Source organism: Nomascus leucogenys, chromosome 12, assembly GCF_006542625.1.
Source record: "Nomascus leucogenys isolate Asia chromosome 12, Asia_NLE_v1, whole genome shotgun sequence".
Lineage (NCBI taxonomy): Eukaryota > Metazoa > Chordata > Mammalia > Primates > Hylobatidae > Nomascus > Nomascus leucogenys.
In genome coordinates this window covers 95,605,356-95,620,502 of record NC_044392.1, presented here as the reverse complement: position 1 = coordinate 95,620,502, position 15,147 = coordinate 95,605,356, and the positions used below count along the sequence as shown (strand labels likewise).

Below are 15,147 nucleotides of genomic sequence, written 5' to 3'. Positions count from 1 at the left end.
GGGAAAACTGGCTAGCCATATGTAGAAAGCTGAAACTAGATCCCTTCCTTACACCTTATACAAAAATTAATTCAAGATGGATTAAAGACTTACATGTTAGACCTAAAACCATAAAAACCCTAGAAGAAAACCTAGGCAATACCATTCAGGACATAGGCGTGGGCAAGGACTTCATGACTAAAACACCAAAAGCAATGGCAACAAAAGCCAAAATTGACAAATGGGATATAATTAAACTAAAGAGCTTCTGCACAGCAAAAGAAACTACCATCAGAGTGAACAGGCAACCTACAAAATGGGACAAAATTTTCACAACCTACTCATCTGACAAAGGGCTAATATCCAGAATCTACAATGAACTCAAACAAATTTATAAGAAAAAAACAAACAACCCCATCAAAAAGTGGGCAGAGGACATGAACAGACACTTCTCAAAAGAAGACATTTATGCAGCCAAAAAACACATGAAAAAATGCTCATCATCACTGGCCATCAGAGAAATGCAAATCAAAACCACAATGAGATACCATCTCACATCAGTTAGAATGGCCATCATTAAAAAGTCAGGAAACAACAGGTGCTGGAGAGGATGTGGAGAAATAGGAACACTTTTACACTGTTGGTGGGACTGTAAACTAGTTCAACCATTGTGGAAGTCAGTGTGGCGATTCCTCAGGGAATCAGAACTAGAAATACCATTTGACCCAGCCATCCCATTACTGGGTATATACCCAAAGGACTATAAATCATGCTGCTATAAAGACACATGCACACGTATGTTTATTGCGGCACTATTCACAATAGCAAAGAGTTGGAACCAACCCAAATGTCCAACAACGATAGACTAGATTAAGAAAATGTGGCACATATACACCATGGAATACTATGCAGCCATAAAAATGATGAGTTCATGTCCTTTGTAGGGACATGGATGAAACTGGAAAACATCATTCTCAGTAAACTATAGCAAGGACAAAAAACCAAACACCGCATGTTCTCACTCATAGGTGGGAATTGAACAATGAGAACACATGGACACAGGAAGGGGAACATCACACTCTGGGGACTGTTGTGGGGTGGCGGGAGGGGGGGAGGGACAGCATTGGGAGATATACCTAATGCTAAATGATGAGTTAATGGGTGCAGCAATGAACATGGCACATGGATACATATGTAACAAACCTGCACATTGTGCACATGTACCCTAAAACCTAAAGTATAATAATAAAAAAAAAAAGCAAAAAAAAAGAAGATGCTAGTTTTATTTATTTTTATAGAAAAACATATTTTTTGAGACTGGTTTTTGCTATGTTGGCCAGGTTGGACTTGAACTCCTGGGCTCAAGAGATCCTTCCATCTCAGATTCCTGAGTAACTGGGGCTACAGGCACACACCACTGTGCCTGGCTATAAGTTGCTAGTGTTTATGTCCTGGAATAACCTACGTCATTTTGATGGGCAATGCTTTTGAGGATGAATCTCAATTTTTTTGTGGTCATTCTCTGATCATTCACCACTTGTGTGTTGAATGTTTTCTGTGTGAACAGTGTAACAACTTCTGCTTTGATCTGAAACCGAGATAGAAGAGAAAGCCCTGTGCAGATTCTTCCTACATTCTTGACGGTGGTGACCTAACAACACTTACTTACATTTACTTCACATTGGTCCTGACAACTGCAGGGACCCTAAGAAATTTCTGCTACCCAGATCCTTAACCATCTAATGAAATTTAATCAGAGTTATGGCAAATGGCAAACAAATGCACACGAAATGAAATGCACTAAAATTCCAGGCTAGAACTGTTTGTGAGCCAAGATGGATCTGTGGTGTAGCTTAGAACCAGAAAACCCTCCTCAAATTTGAATATGAGCACAGGCAAAAATAATGAACAACCAGGTTGAAGAATTTCTTTCCCTTCTGACCAATCCAGGCCATTCCAGAATGACTTCCTGAAATATCCATACTTGCCTCTTTCTTCTCCACTCTTCAGATGAGAAGGACAAAATCTTTGTTCGAAGATAAAATCCTAAATCACTTTAATCTATCATACTTTTCACTTTATCATTTTTCCTTTTGACCTTCAAGACTACAACCTCTTTTCTTGTCTCTATTTTGAGTTAGTCTACAATGCGATCTAGGAAATTATCTTGTATCCTGGAAATACATCCTCATATTTCAAATGATGCCCACTGAGCTCAGCTTCTCCATGACCCCCTTCTCCGCATTTCCCTCTGACTTTTTCCCTTTTTAGGGGAAATTTGACAATTTTACCCTAGTCACACTGAGGTTGTGCCTGGGTCTGCTTTTAATGGAAAAGTATCGTCCCTTCAGTCAATCCAACTTGTCTGTAGCTGAGCAGATGGCACCTTCTGTCCACCCGTACCTTTTAGCTGCATTGTTTCTCAAATGTTTCTCATTGTTTCTTGAATGCCAAAAGGATAAAAACTAAGTCAATTTTTTCCTTACCTTAACTTCCTGAAAGTCACGTGGTTGCTACAAGTCTCAAGAAGAGAAAGAAACTTTTAGCATATTGAGTTGTGAGGACACAAAAACTTCTGTTACTCATGTGAGAGCTATTTGTTTAAACACAAATTTTGTGTCAGCAGTTTCAGCTATTAATATTTATGGTTTCAGGTTCATGACATTATTTTTAAATAATGAGACAAAACCAGATAAGCACTCTAACAACTAATGAGTATTTATTCCAAGTTGTAAAACCTGTTACCGAATTGATATAATTTAGAGACTTTCAAAAATGAGTTTGGATTTTAGTGCTTGAAAATGTCAAGTACAAGATGTAATAAATTTATTACAGTTATCTCATTCTTCAGGTGATAGTGGCTTTGGTACTTATAATATGGCTCATAAAATTTATCCCTGTCTTAAGGTTAATTGACTTCTGAACTTTTAAGAGGGGCACCTTCAGAGAAGCGCCTAACTGGAGTTGATAAATGTAGATTTAAACCAAGCGAATCAACCTAATCCCCCGAATACAGAATTTTAATGACAGGTCAATCAAACAGCACATCCATACTTAACTCATAAGACATTCTAGACATGAATCATTCAGTGGCATGTGGTACTGGGCAAAAAACGTTCTCTCTGATGAAGAGATTGTGAATTGAGGAGATGTTTTTTTATAGGAGTGGTGGTAAATGTGATAACTTATAAATATGAGTCTTAAAATGTTTTAAAACGTGCTATGGAGCACAAAGCTGAAATAATTAGTTTACAGCAACACAAAGACATGCCCCTTTCCCACCCAATATAAATACGTATAGTTAAAAACAGAATCAGTTAGGGCATAGTCGGAATTCATCAGGGAAGCCAAACCACTATGAATATTATGGGAATAAGAAATTTATTTTAGGAATTAGAACTTACACTCATTTAGTCCTTCTGAAACACTGGAGTGGGTAGAGAAGTAGGAGCCTGAAGGAGAATCTGAAAGATCTCATATATCCACCTGTCAAAGTGGGATCTCAAAGTGGGAGCTTGTAGAGAGGCCCACTGGTTTTCTGTGTAGATCTACAGCCAATACTGTGGTGTTAGGCTTGGGACTGCTATTGGGACCAATAGTTTGGAAGACAAACTGGATGAGGAGCAGATAAGGGTGAATTATAAGCTGGGCACCTCTGCATCTGTCCCTCACTGTGTTGAGTATAATGAACTTCTAGAAGTAATGTTTCCTACTTCATTTCTACCTTGCAATTCTTATACAAGTTCCCTTTCCCATACCATACTGGAAGATAAATCCGGGAAATGAAATTCGCAGTTTAACCAAACTGATAAGAGCACAATCCAGTTTAGTCCACCTCTTATTAAATTGCTATTTCTACAAACCCCTTTTCATCATGGTTAACATTCAAACAAATTCAATAGCAAAATCATTCTTCCAGTTAACATAATGCAGTCATTCCTCATACAACTAAATGCATGCTAACCTTTTCCCTAGCAGAGTATACACAAAGTCCAACTTTATCTATCTTTGGAAGATGTTCACTCCTCTTATATCTGAGTCATGCTTCTACCTTGATATCCTCTGTATTAAATACTAAAATTAATCTCTGTTAACACGTCTTATGTTCAGTATTAGGGAAGTAAAAAAGGGGAAAAGTGGAAAGAAAAATAGTTGATAAACTTTAGCTCGTCTTAGTTCTTTATTTGTTGAAGTGACTCAAATCTTTATAATGGAAAGGTCTGGGCATTAGTAGCCCTGCCTGCGTTGAGTTATAGTTTTCTACTGACTTTAATCATAGGACGTGGAACTACTAAGATGTACCCAAAAGGAATTTCTCCATTTTACTCCTTCCTGCTCCCATTGTGCAGTAGCAAAACCAGGATAAGTCACTCCAACTATCTCCATTCTGTCTGTTTACTGGCATGAGGAACCCAGAGTTGTCAGATGGCAGTTTCAGCTCCCACATTAACGGTATCGTTGATGTGTCACTTGGTAGAAGTGCTTCTCTTTTGGGAACTCAGATCTCTAAACTAGCAAAGATGCAGAAATGAAAAACATTTTTTGCAAGTGGATCATAGAGATAATTGTAAGAAAAGTTATTTCCATTTCTATCCCTTGATTTTGGAATTTGTGAACCATGGCTATAGGAGAAACGGAACCATACAGTGGTTACTGATTCAGAGAAAATACTGCATCCTGAATGATGTCACTCTAGAGACACTAAGTGCTGTCATCTAGCTTCCGCAATAACTAAGTCTTCAAAAGACCATCCCACAGCTCTATCAGGCTAGCAGCTTCAGAGTGATGGGGAAAAGGGTAGGAATGTTGAATTCTATGAGCATGAGCCTATTGGCATACTTCATTTACTGTGAAATGAGTTCCCTGATCAGAAACAATGCAGTGCGGAATATGATGATGGTAAATAAGGTATTCTGTAAGTCCATGGATTGGCAAAATCATTGAGGGCTGGAAAGGCAAATTCATATTCGGAGAAACCATTCCAGTGAGAATAAAGTTCTGACCTTTCTTTGATAGAATTGGTCCAAAGCTAATCAACCTGCTACCAGGTGGCTGGCTGGTTCACCTGAGGAATGGTGATGTACTGGGAACTCAGTGTTTGTCTCTGCTGTTGGCAAGCTGGGCATTTTCTGCAGTTGTGATAGCTAAATAGGCTTTGGTGAGTTCAAGTCCATATTGTTGACCTCATGTGAAATCTTCATTCCTTTGTTCATATGCCGATTGGGGAAAGAAATTGCCTGAGACCACATAATGGGTCATCCTGCTCATCTAAATACTAAGATTCTCCTCTGCTGAGGCTGCTCTTTGGTGAACATTCACAGGGTACACAAATATTTGCACATTCTGTGCCCGTTTGGAGACATATTTTTTTCAAACCCTCCATATCTCCCATTAACCAGTTTTCCAACTGTGTTTCTTCTTAGGTAGGGTGTAAAAGTGTGTTGATAGCCCTGCCAACTGAAAGAAAACTTCTAATGGTCTTCACTAACAAGTATAGGGATAAAAATATTTGTAGATCAGTAGCTGAATACAAGAGAATGTGCTGATTTGCTTCAGTAATGACACAATATCCGGAACAGCAGTTGGGTTTGGAATCACTGCTAACTTAATTTTGTGAAAATCCACTGCCATTTTCCCAGATCCATATCTCTTCTGTACAGGCAAAATTAGGTGAGCTGAATAGGGAGGTAATGGTAATCACCACCTGTGCATCCTTCAGATCCTTTATGATGTAATTAATCTTTGCAATTTCTCCAGTAATACAGTATTCTCTTTCAGGCCTTCTTAGTTTTTTTTTTTTTTTAACTTAATTGTCGATTATATAGCACTGCTATATAACAACTGATGAGCCAGATTATATAACAACTGAAGATCCATATTCTTTTCAAGTACTCATAAAATGTATATAAAGATAGACCATATGATGAAACATAAATAAATCATAAAAATATTTGAAAAGATTGAATTTTACACAATTTGTTCCCTGATCAAAATGGAATTAAATTACAAAGTACCAAAATATTACAACTAGAAAAGCCCCAGATATCAAAAAGTTAAACAACTCACATTTAAACAACTCATGGGTCAAAGAAGAAATCACACAGAAAATTATAAAATATTTTGTATCAATGATGATAAAATCACAACCCATGAACATTTTTGAGTTGCAGCTAAAGTAGTACTTAGGAGATTTTAGTCATTAAGTTCTTGTGTAAAAAAAGAAGTTCTGCCTTCATGATACTGATTCTTTTTCCATTGAATGTATCCCCAGAATTGGGATTGCTGGATCATATGGGGTTCTATTTTTAATTTTTTGAGGAAATTCTATACTATTTTCAATAATGGTTGTACCAATTTACATTGCCACCAAACAGTGTACTGGGTTCCCCTTTTTTCTACACTCTAAGCAACACTTGTTAGCGACTGTATTTTTGATAATAGCCCTCCCAGCAGGCGTGAGGTAATATCTAATTGTGGTTTTAATTTGCATTTCCCTGATGATCAGTGATGTTCAGCACTTTTACATATATAATACCTGTTGGCCATTTGCATTTTTTCTTTGGAAAAATGTCTATTCAGGTCCTTTCCCCATTTGTAAAATCAGGCTATTTGTTTTTGCTGAGTTGTGTATGTTTCTTATATATTTTGGATAACAACACTTTATCAGATATATAGTTTGTAAATGTGTTCTCCCATTCTGTAGGCTGCCTTTTCATTCTGTTGATTGTTTCTTTTGCTGCGCAGAAGCTTTTTAGTTTGATGTAGTCTCGCTTGTTTACTTTTGCTTTTGTTTCCTGTGTTTTTGGTGTCATATCCAAAACAGTTATGCCAAGATTGATGAATGGATAAAGAAAATGTGATATATATAAAATGTTTACATATATGTATATATACATTATTTATATTACATTATAAATGCGATATATGTGGTATATATAATCATATATAATGTAATAATATTTATAAATATTTATAACGTAATATGTAGTTACATATAATGTAACATAATATATAAATATATAATGTATATAAATAGTAATATTTATATATTTCTAATGTAATATATAGTATATAATGTAATATGTATTAAATGTATATAATATACAATGTAATGTAATGTTACATTATATATCACATATATTATGTGATATATAATTATAAATGTGATATATATACACATATTTATATAACATAATATTATTCAGCTCTAAAAAATAAGGAAATCTTGCCATTTTTGAAAACATGGAAACCTGGATAAACCTGGAGGACATTATGTTAAGTGAAATAAGCCAGACACAGAAAGACAAATGCTATATGATTTCACTCATATGTGGAATCTAAAAAAGTCAAATTCATAGAAGCAGAGAGTAGAATAGTGATTGCCAGGGTCTGAGGGGTCGGGGGAAATGAGGAGATGTTGGTCATGGAGTACAAACTTTCAGTTATAAGATGAATAAGTTTTGGGGATCTAATGTACAGCCTGGTGAATATAGTTAATAATCTATATTACTTACTTAAATTTGATGAGAGAGATTTTTATGCGTGGTGATGGATGTGTTAATTTGACTGTGGTAATCATTACATGATGTATATATATATCAAATAATCATGGTGTACATTCTTGAATAAATACAATTTTCATTTGTCAATTACATATTTTAACGTAAATAAAAGACACTTATGAGAAGGTCTTAAATCGATCTAATTTTCTCCACTGGAAACTAGAAGAATAGCCAATTACACTCAAAGCAAGTAGAAAGAAGGAAATAATAAATATAAAGGCAGAAATCAGTAAAATTGATAACAAATAACCAATAAAGAAAATCAATAAAGCCAAAGTTCTTTCTTTGAAAAGATTATTAAAATTGAAAACTTATACTAAGGCTAATCAGGAAAACCTGCCACAAATGATCAATACTGTAAACCAAGAATAAAATTCTAAGCCCCCAGCTGACTGATGGACCCCCCATCGGGGCAAAGGGTATGCCAAAGCAAACCTGAAAATCTAGTTTAGGCCATGATGGGAAAGAGGGGTGGTGGGTGCAGGGGTTGAGGGTGCTGGTCAGACATACCCTCCTCCTCTTGGCACAACTGACCAGCATTAATATTAAAACAGAGACCTTACAACTGACAAAGCAGACTCTTTGTAGCAATAAGATACCAAAATGACAGCAGGCTCTGAAAGCAGTTCAAGTATTTTACCCCCCAATATATTTCTTTGACACATTTTGAAATGGCCTGCAAAGCTGCCTCTCGTGGGGAAAATCTATATCCTGTAGAGAATCCCCTTCCCTTTCCAGTTCTTTTTCCTGATACAGGAAAGAATTAACTGAGAGTCTGGTACCTTTTTACACCCGATAAGAAACATTTACAATCTATTCTCTCTGAAGCCTGCTACTCGGAAGCTTCATGTACATGATAAGAATCTTGTTCTCCACAATCCGGCATCTTAACCTAGACGCTCCCTTCTATTGATTCTAGGTCTTTAGGTGATGACTTAACTCTTTCAACCTATTGCCAATCAGAAAATCCTGGACTCCGCATATGACCTGAAACTCCTCCCGACACCACACACTTAGTTTTCTTGCCTTCCAGACTGAACCAATGTAACGTTTACATGTATTGATTGAAGTCATATGTCTCCCCAAAATGTATAAAACCACGCTATAGCCCGCCCACCTTGGGCACATGTTCTCAGGACACCCTGGGGCTGTGTCATGGGTCATTGGTCCTCCTATTGTTATCAGCAGCGAATCCATAGGGGTCTGCAGCAGCATCAAATCTTGCCTCCTCAGAAGAAAGAATTCCACCGAGGGGCATAAGGCAGAAGGAGAGACCGAGGCTAGTTTTAGAACAGGAGTGAAAGTTTATTAAAAAGCTTTAGAGCAGGAACCAAAAGAAGGAAAGTACACTTGGAAGAGGGCTGAGTGAGTAACTTGAAAGACAAGTGTGCAGTTTGACCTTTGGACTTGGGGTTTTTTATGTTGGCATACTTAGGGGTCTTGCATTCCTTCTCCCCTAATTCTTCCCTTGGGGTGGGCTGTCTGCATGCACAGTGGCTTGCTAGTGCTTGGGAGATGAGCATGCGCAGTGTGTTTCCTGGAATTGTATGGGTGCTCATGTGAGGCGTTCTTCCCTCATCAGCCAAATGTTTCTAGGAGGTCACATACCAATTAAACTCTGCCATTTTGCCTCTTAACACACATGCTTGAGTCCACATGCCCAACTCCTGAGATCTTACAGGGAAGCCGCTGATTACCAGTTTCAGGTTTTTCCTATCTATTGGGAGACTGCCTTTCCCCCGTGTGGGCTGTGACTAATTATTACTTTAGAGAAACAGTTAACAACCACTTGACCATCACCTGATGGCCACCCAACACTACTGGTGTGTATGTGTGTGGGGTAGCCCTCTCCTTCTCTGCTCATGCCTGTGTAGCTAACTACTGTAACAATATTTGGCTCAGAATGAGTCTCTTATATTTTACAGAATTTGCCTGTTTTCAGTGACAGTACCAGGCATGAAAGAAATGAAATCACTACAGAGTTCACAGACATTGTGAACAACTTTATACCAATAAATTAGAAACTTAGATGAAATGAACAATTCTCTTGAGGTAAAAAACTAACAGAAAGTAAAAAAAAAAAAACTGACAGATTTGAAGAAAATACCTGTAAATCATATATCTGATAAGGTACTTGTGTATGGAATATAAAAACTACACTTACACTTTAATAACAAAAAGACAAGTAACTCAAAAAATGGACAAAGGATTAGAATAGATAATTCTTTAGAGATGATATATGTGAATGGCTAATAAGCACATAAGAAGATACTCCACATCATTAGTCATTAGGGAAATGCAAATTTAAACTACAATGAGGTGCCACTTCACATTCACTTTAGAGGCTATAATAAAAAAGAGACAATAATAAGTGTTGGCAAGAATATGAAGAAACTAGAACCCTGATACATTGCTGGTGGGAGTGTTCTCTACTGACTTTAACTTAGGCGTACTTTTCCAAAGAAAAGAGAATTGAGGCACTGATTTAGTTCATTGTACATAATTCATATTTACAGAGGGCTGTGTGGTTCTTAGTAAGCTTAGAACATGAAAATTCAGAATAGATAGTAATGGAGGGACATGAACTATGTCAAAACAGTGGGAGAAAACATCAAAAAGTGAGTTTTCATTTCCACTGTTTTTCCTGTTTTTTTTTCACCAATAAAGAAGGAAGCCTCAATCCTCAGCATCCATTGTGAGGTGTTTTGGCTCCTAATTCATCAAAATTTTTCAAGCCTTTTGCTTATGTTCTTCCCTTACCTGGCAGCCCCCTCTGCCCATCTGATCTTCTCACCTTTCGTTGATCAGCTATAAATTTGTCTCTTGATATCACAGTAACCTCACCAGATAAACACATTTCTTTTGGCTTTGTGATTCTAGAACGATTAGCATATACTTTTTTTTTTTTGCAGTGCTAATTGTAATTAGTCCCACAAAGATGTGTCTTATTTATTTTTTCTAGAGTTGATAACACATAAAGAAAGGAACTCAATATTTATACATTCACATGTATTTATGGAGCACTTACTATGTGGTAGAAGCTGAACTACATGCTGAATCTTCATTTATATGAGGAATTAAAGAGACTTTTTTTTTTCCCTCAAAACTGTTGACTTCAATGGTGCCAACTTTCCCTCAAAATATCCCAATGAAAGCTCAGTGAAATAGCCTATCTACTTACTAATTGCTCTCTTCCTGTAGCCTCCTTTTTCGTTTGTATGCTTTGGGGACAAGGATAAACTCAACTACACATTCATAATCACACCTCCCCCAGCTCTGAATCCTTGGATCCAATTTGGTCCAAACGCGGGATGAGTTTTTTCTCTCCAGAAGGCACCTTGATTTCCTAATATAAATAGACTTCTGCTGGGACCACCTAATCTTCCCAAACAACTGCATTCTAAACACATCTGAATCCTAAAGTCAATATAACTAGAGTTCTTAAGTTGAGACTCTGGAAACACACCTTTATAAATGAGAATGCCAAAACAATTTTCTTGAGATCTCTTTGAGAGCAGAACTATGTCTTATACCCTGAATGCTAAGTGCAGTTTCTGGTACTGCGTAAACACTTGTTGACTAAATAAATCAATTTAGGATCCTTTCCTCACAGAGATGCTTCTTTTCTCATTATAAAATCTATTTTGCTTCAAACTTTTTAAACCGTTGCGTAATTGTGAAGTACTTCCATAGACAGTCCACTAGGGGCGCAGCACTGTGTATGTGGAAGCTTTGCGTGTTAGTGTTCCCGGCACATGCTTTAAGAAATGTCAGCCCCTTGTGTGTAAATCTTCATGCTTATAGAGTTAACATTCTACTGTCTCTTTTATGAAGGATTGGGGAGGGAAAAATATTTATTTTTTGGTATTTAGTAGACGTTATGTATTTTAGTCCTTATGACAACACTGTAAGGAGGCAAACTCCTCTTAGCTTAAATGAATAAGAAAAGTGAAGCTCTGCCATGTAGGAAAAGTTGTCTCAGGTCTCACCAAAGCTCATAAGCAACTAAACTAAGATTTGGAGTCAGATCTTCCTCAATCCAGGGCACATGCTCCATCAATAACACCAGGCACCATCCACACAGCCATGAGGGATGGTGAAGGGCCCTTAAATGTACTTCCAGGAATGTATTTCTCCTTCTTTGAGTCCAGCACGGACCAGGAAGCTCTGGACTCAAGGAGCACTAGCTTCAAGGAATCAATTAATTCCAAACAAAATAATTCTAAATTCAGAAAATATTTGGTAAATATTGATTAGTAAATGTCTACAGTTCTAGATGATAAAAAATATATGACATAAAGGAGTGAAGAGGATATTAAAAGAAAGAAAAATAATTGAAATCAAATCATTGAAAAAGGAAGACTCATTTGGCATGGTGCCAACATAATTCCTAACTTAGTCTACTTTGAGACAGCATTGTCTTAAAAGTTATTATGTGTACTATGTGGATCATCATCCTATTTTCAGATTTATTGAGACCCTGAAGATGGAGGTGTTGAGTAGCTAATGGCTCTGTTGTATTTTGTACATTATTTTGCTGTCTGGCTATTGAAACTATGAAGTCGATATTGAAGGATGTGCAGCTTTTTGGTTTAAAAACATTATATTTAACACATATTCAGGAAAGTAAGTTTCAGTTATGTTAAAGTTAGGTAACTAGCTTGGAGATTTCAGCAATTTATTTTTGTCATGGAATGAAAGGAAGTAATGAAGCATAGAATATTAGATTATTAAATCAAATTTTCCTTTTCCTTTTTCTTTCTTCATTTCTTTTTTTTTTTTTTAACAGAGGTACAAACTGAGGCACAAAGTGGCTGAGTGGCTTAGTTGGTTACATAGTTCACTAGTACAGATCTGGGACTAGTTCTAACTCTTTTGACTCTTGATTCAGTGTACTTAGTAATTAGTAGATATATGTAGTTTTCAATTAAAGAATAAAATGTAAGGTAGCTTGTTCTTGCTTCATATAATTAAATGTTTAAAATAAAATTGTTACAATAAATTTCAAAAGTTTTTATACACTGAAAAGGAAGTATCTTTCATTCTTATGATTTGACTCCACAGATATTCATTAGCTTTGCTTCCTTTCCAATTTGGCCTGACCCAATGATCAATTACTTCAACTATTCTCAACCAACATCCTCAATTCCCTTAAGACACTCACTGTCCATATCACCTCGTTTCCAGGCCCCCAGCTGTAGATCAACGATCTGTTTTCTTGATTTCTACTTCTGGGTTTCTGAGAAGTGCTCAAGAAAGTTGCATAACCATGCTGATGGTGTCATTACTAGTGCAAATGTTCCAAACTCATTTAGGCCACCGATGATGCTTAGCAATTCTTTTATTCATCTGTAGCAGGGTCCCTTTTCCAGTCTTAAAAGGCTTTTGTAAACCACTCTTTTTTTCTTAATCCCTAGCCTCATCCTTGACCTTTAGCTGAGCAGATGGTGTTTCCTTCTTGACTCAGAACATCAAGGCCATCAGAAGAGCATTTCTTCAGTATTATCCTTGTTCATTTCTGAAATTAAATATACTTTCCTCATCTTTCTTTCCTTTCTTAGAGGAAGGAGAGTGGTCAAGAGTAGGGGCTCTGTAGTCAGACTGAGCATCTCAACTCTTCAACCTGTTAGTGTGTGACTTCAGGCAGGTTATTTACTTGTTCTGTGCCTAAGTTTTCTTCTCTGTGAAATGGGGGCAATAACAGTATCTGCCACCCAGGCTTGAGATGAGGAGTAATGAGGTAATGTTCCTAAGAGCATAATAAATTGCTCTGTTCTTCCCATAGTAAGCCCTATTGCTTCCCTCATTGGTTTTGAGCAACAATTATTTCCCATCCTTCTTCAATGCCATCTTCTCTTCAGTTTGAGAGCACTTCTAAGTGTCCCATACCCTAAAATGGTCAGTGTTTGCACTCTACCTATCTCTTTAGTTTTAATCTAACTCTAACTCTTATTGTGAACTTAATCTTGTCTCACCCTTGTTCTTCCAATTATTACATAAATCCACTGACTCCAAGATGCTATGACTCTATGAGTAAAGATGTAAGGTAGAATTGATTCCTCCTCATAACTAAAAAGAGTTTGTGTGACAACTATTTCTGTGAATCCTTGTGGGGCAAATTAGAAATGAAGTCATAGCAAACCTGACAAAAGCAAGCAATGGGGAAAGGATTTCCTATTTAATAACTGGTGTTGGAAAAACTGGCTAGCCATATGCAGAAAACTGAAACTGGATCCCTTCCTTACACCTTATACAAAAATGAACTCAAGATGGATTAAAGACTTAAGTGTAAAACATAAAACCATAAAAACCCTAGAAGAAAACCTAGGCAATACCATTCAGAACATAGACATGGGCAAAGACTTCATGACTAAAATGGCTGAAAGCAATGGCAACAAAAGCCAAAATAGACAAATGGGATATAATTAAACTAAAGAGCTTCTGCATAGCAAAAGAAACTATCATCAGAGTGAACAGGCAACCTACAGAATGGGGGAAAATGTTTGCAATCTATTCATCTGACAAAGGGCTAATATCCAGAATCTACAAGGAACTTAAACAAATTTATAAGAAAAAACAAACAACCCCATCAAAAAGTGGGCAAAGTGTATGAACAGACACTTCTCAAAAGAAGACATTTATGCAGCCTGCGAACATGAAAAGAAGCTCGTCATCACTGGTCAATAGAGAAATGCAAATCAAAACCACAGTGAGATACCATCTCATGCCAGTTAGAATGGCAATCATTAAAAAGTCAGAAAACAACAGGTGCTGGAGAGGATGTGGAGAAATATGGATGCTTTTACACTATTGGTAGGAGTGTAAATTAGTTCAACCATTGGGGAAGGCAGTGTGGCGATTCCTCAAGGATCTAGAACCAGAAATACCATTTGACCCAGCAATCCCATTACTGGATATATACCCAAAGGATTATAAATCATTCAACTATAAAGACACATGCACACATATGTTTATTGCAGCACTATTCACAATAGCAAAGACTTGGAACCAACCCAAATGTCTATCAATGATAGACTGGATAAAGAAAATGTGGCACATATACACCATGGAATACTAGGCAGCCATAAAAAGGATGAGTTCATGTCCTTTGCAGGGAAATGGGTGAAGCTGGAAACCATCATTCTCAGCAAACTAACACAGGAAGAGAAAACCAAACACTGCATGTTCTCACTCATAAGTGGGAGTTGAACAATGAGAACACATGGACACAGGGAGGGGAACATCACATACTGGGGCCTATCAGGGGGTGAGGGGCTGGGAGAGGGATAGCATTAGGAGAAATACCTAATGTAGATGATGGGTTGATGGGTGCAACTAACCACCATGGCACTTGTATATCTATGTAACAAACCTGCACGTTCTGCACATGTATCCCAGAACTTGAAGTATATATATATATATATATACACACACACACATACACACACTTTATATATATACACATTTCTATATATATACTTTATATATACGTTTATATATATATATATATATATGAAGTCATAGAAGTTCCTCTGTTCCTCTGTAGACAAGCTGAAAGTTTCCGTAGAGACCTTCCAGTACAAGCTATTCATAATATACTTGAAGA

At 36.9% G+C, this 15,147-nt stretch overlaps 1 long non-coding RNA gene across 1 annotated transcript in view; it reads left to right on the top strand.

The window, feature by feature from the left end:
- Positions 1–15,147, top strand: part of LOC100579340 — a 121,561-nt gene that overhangs the window by 86,634 nt on the left and 19,780 nt on the right. The window lies entirely within an intron of this gene.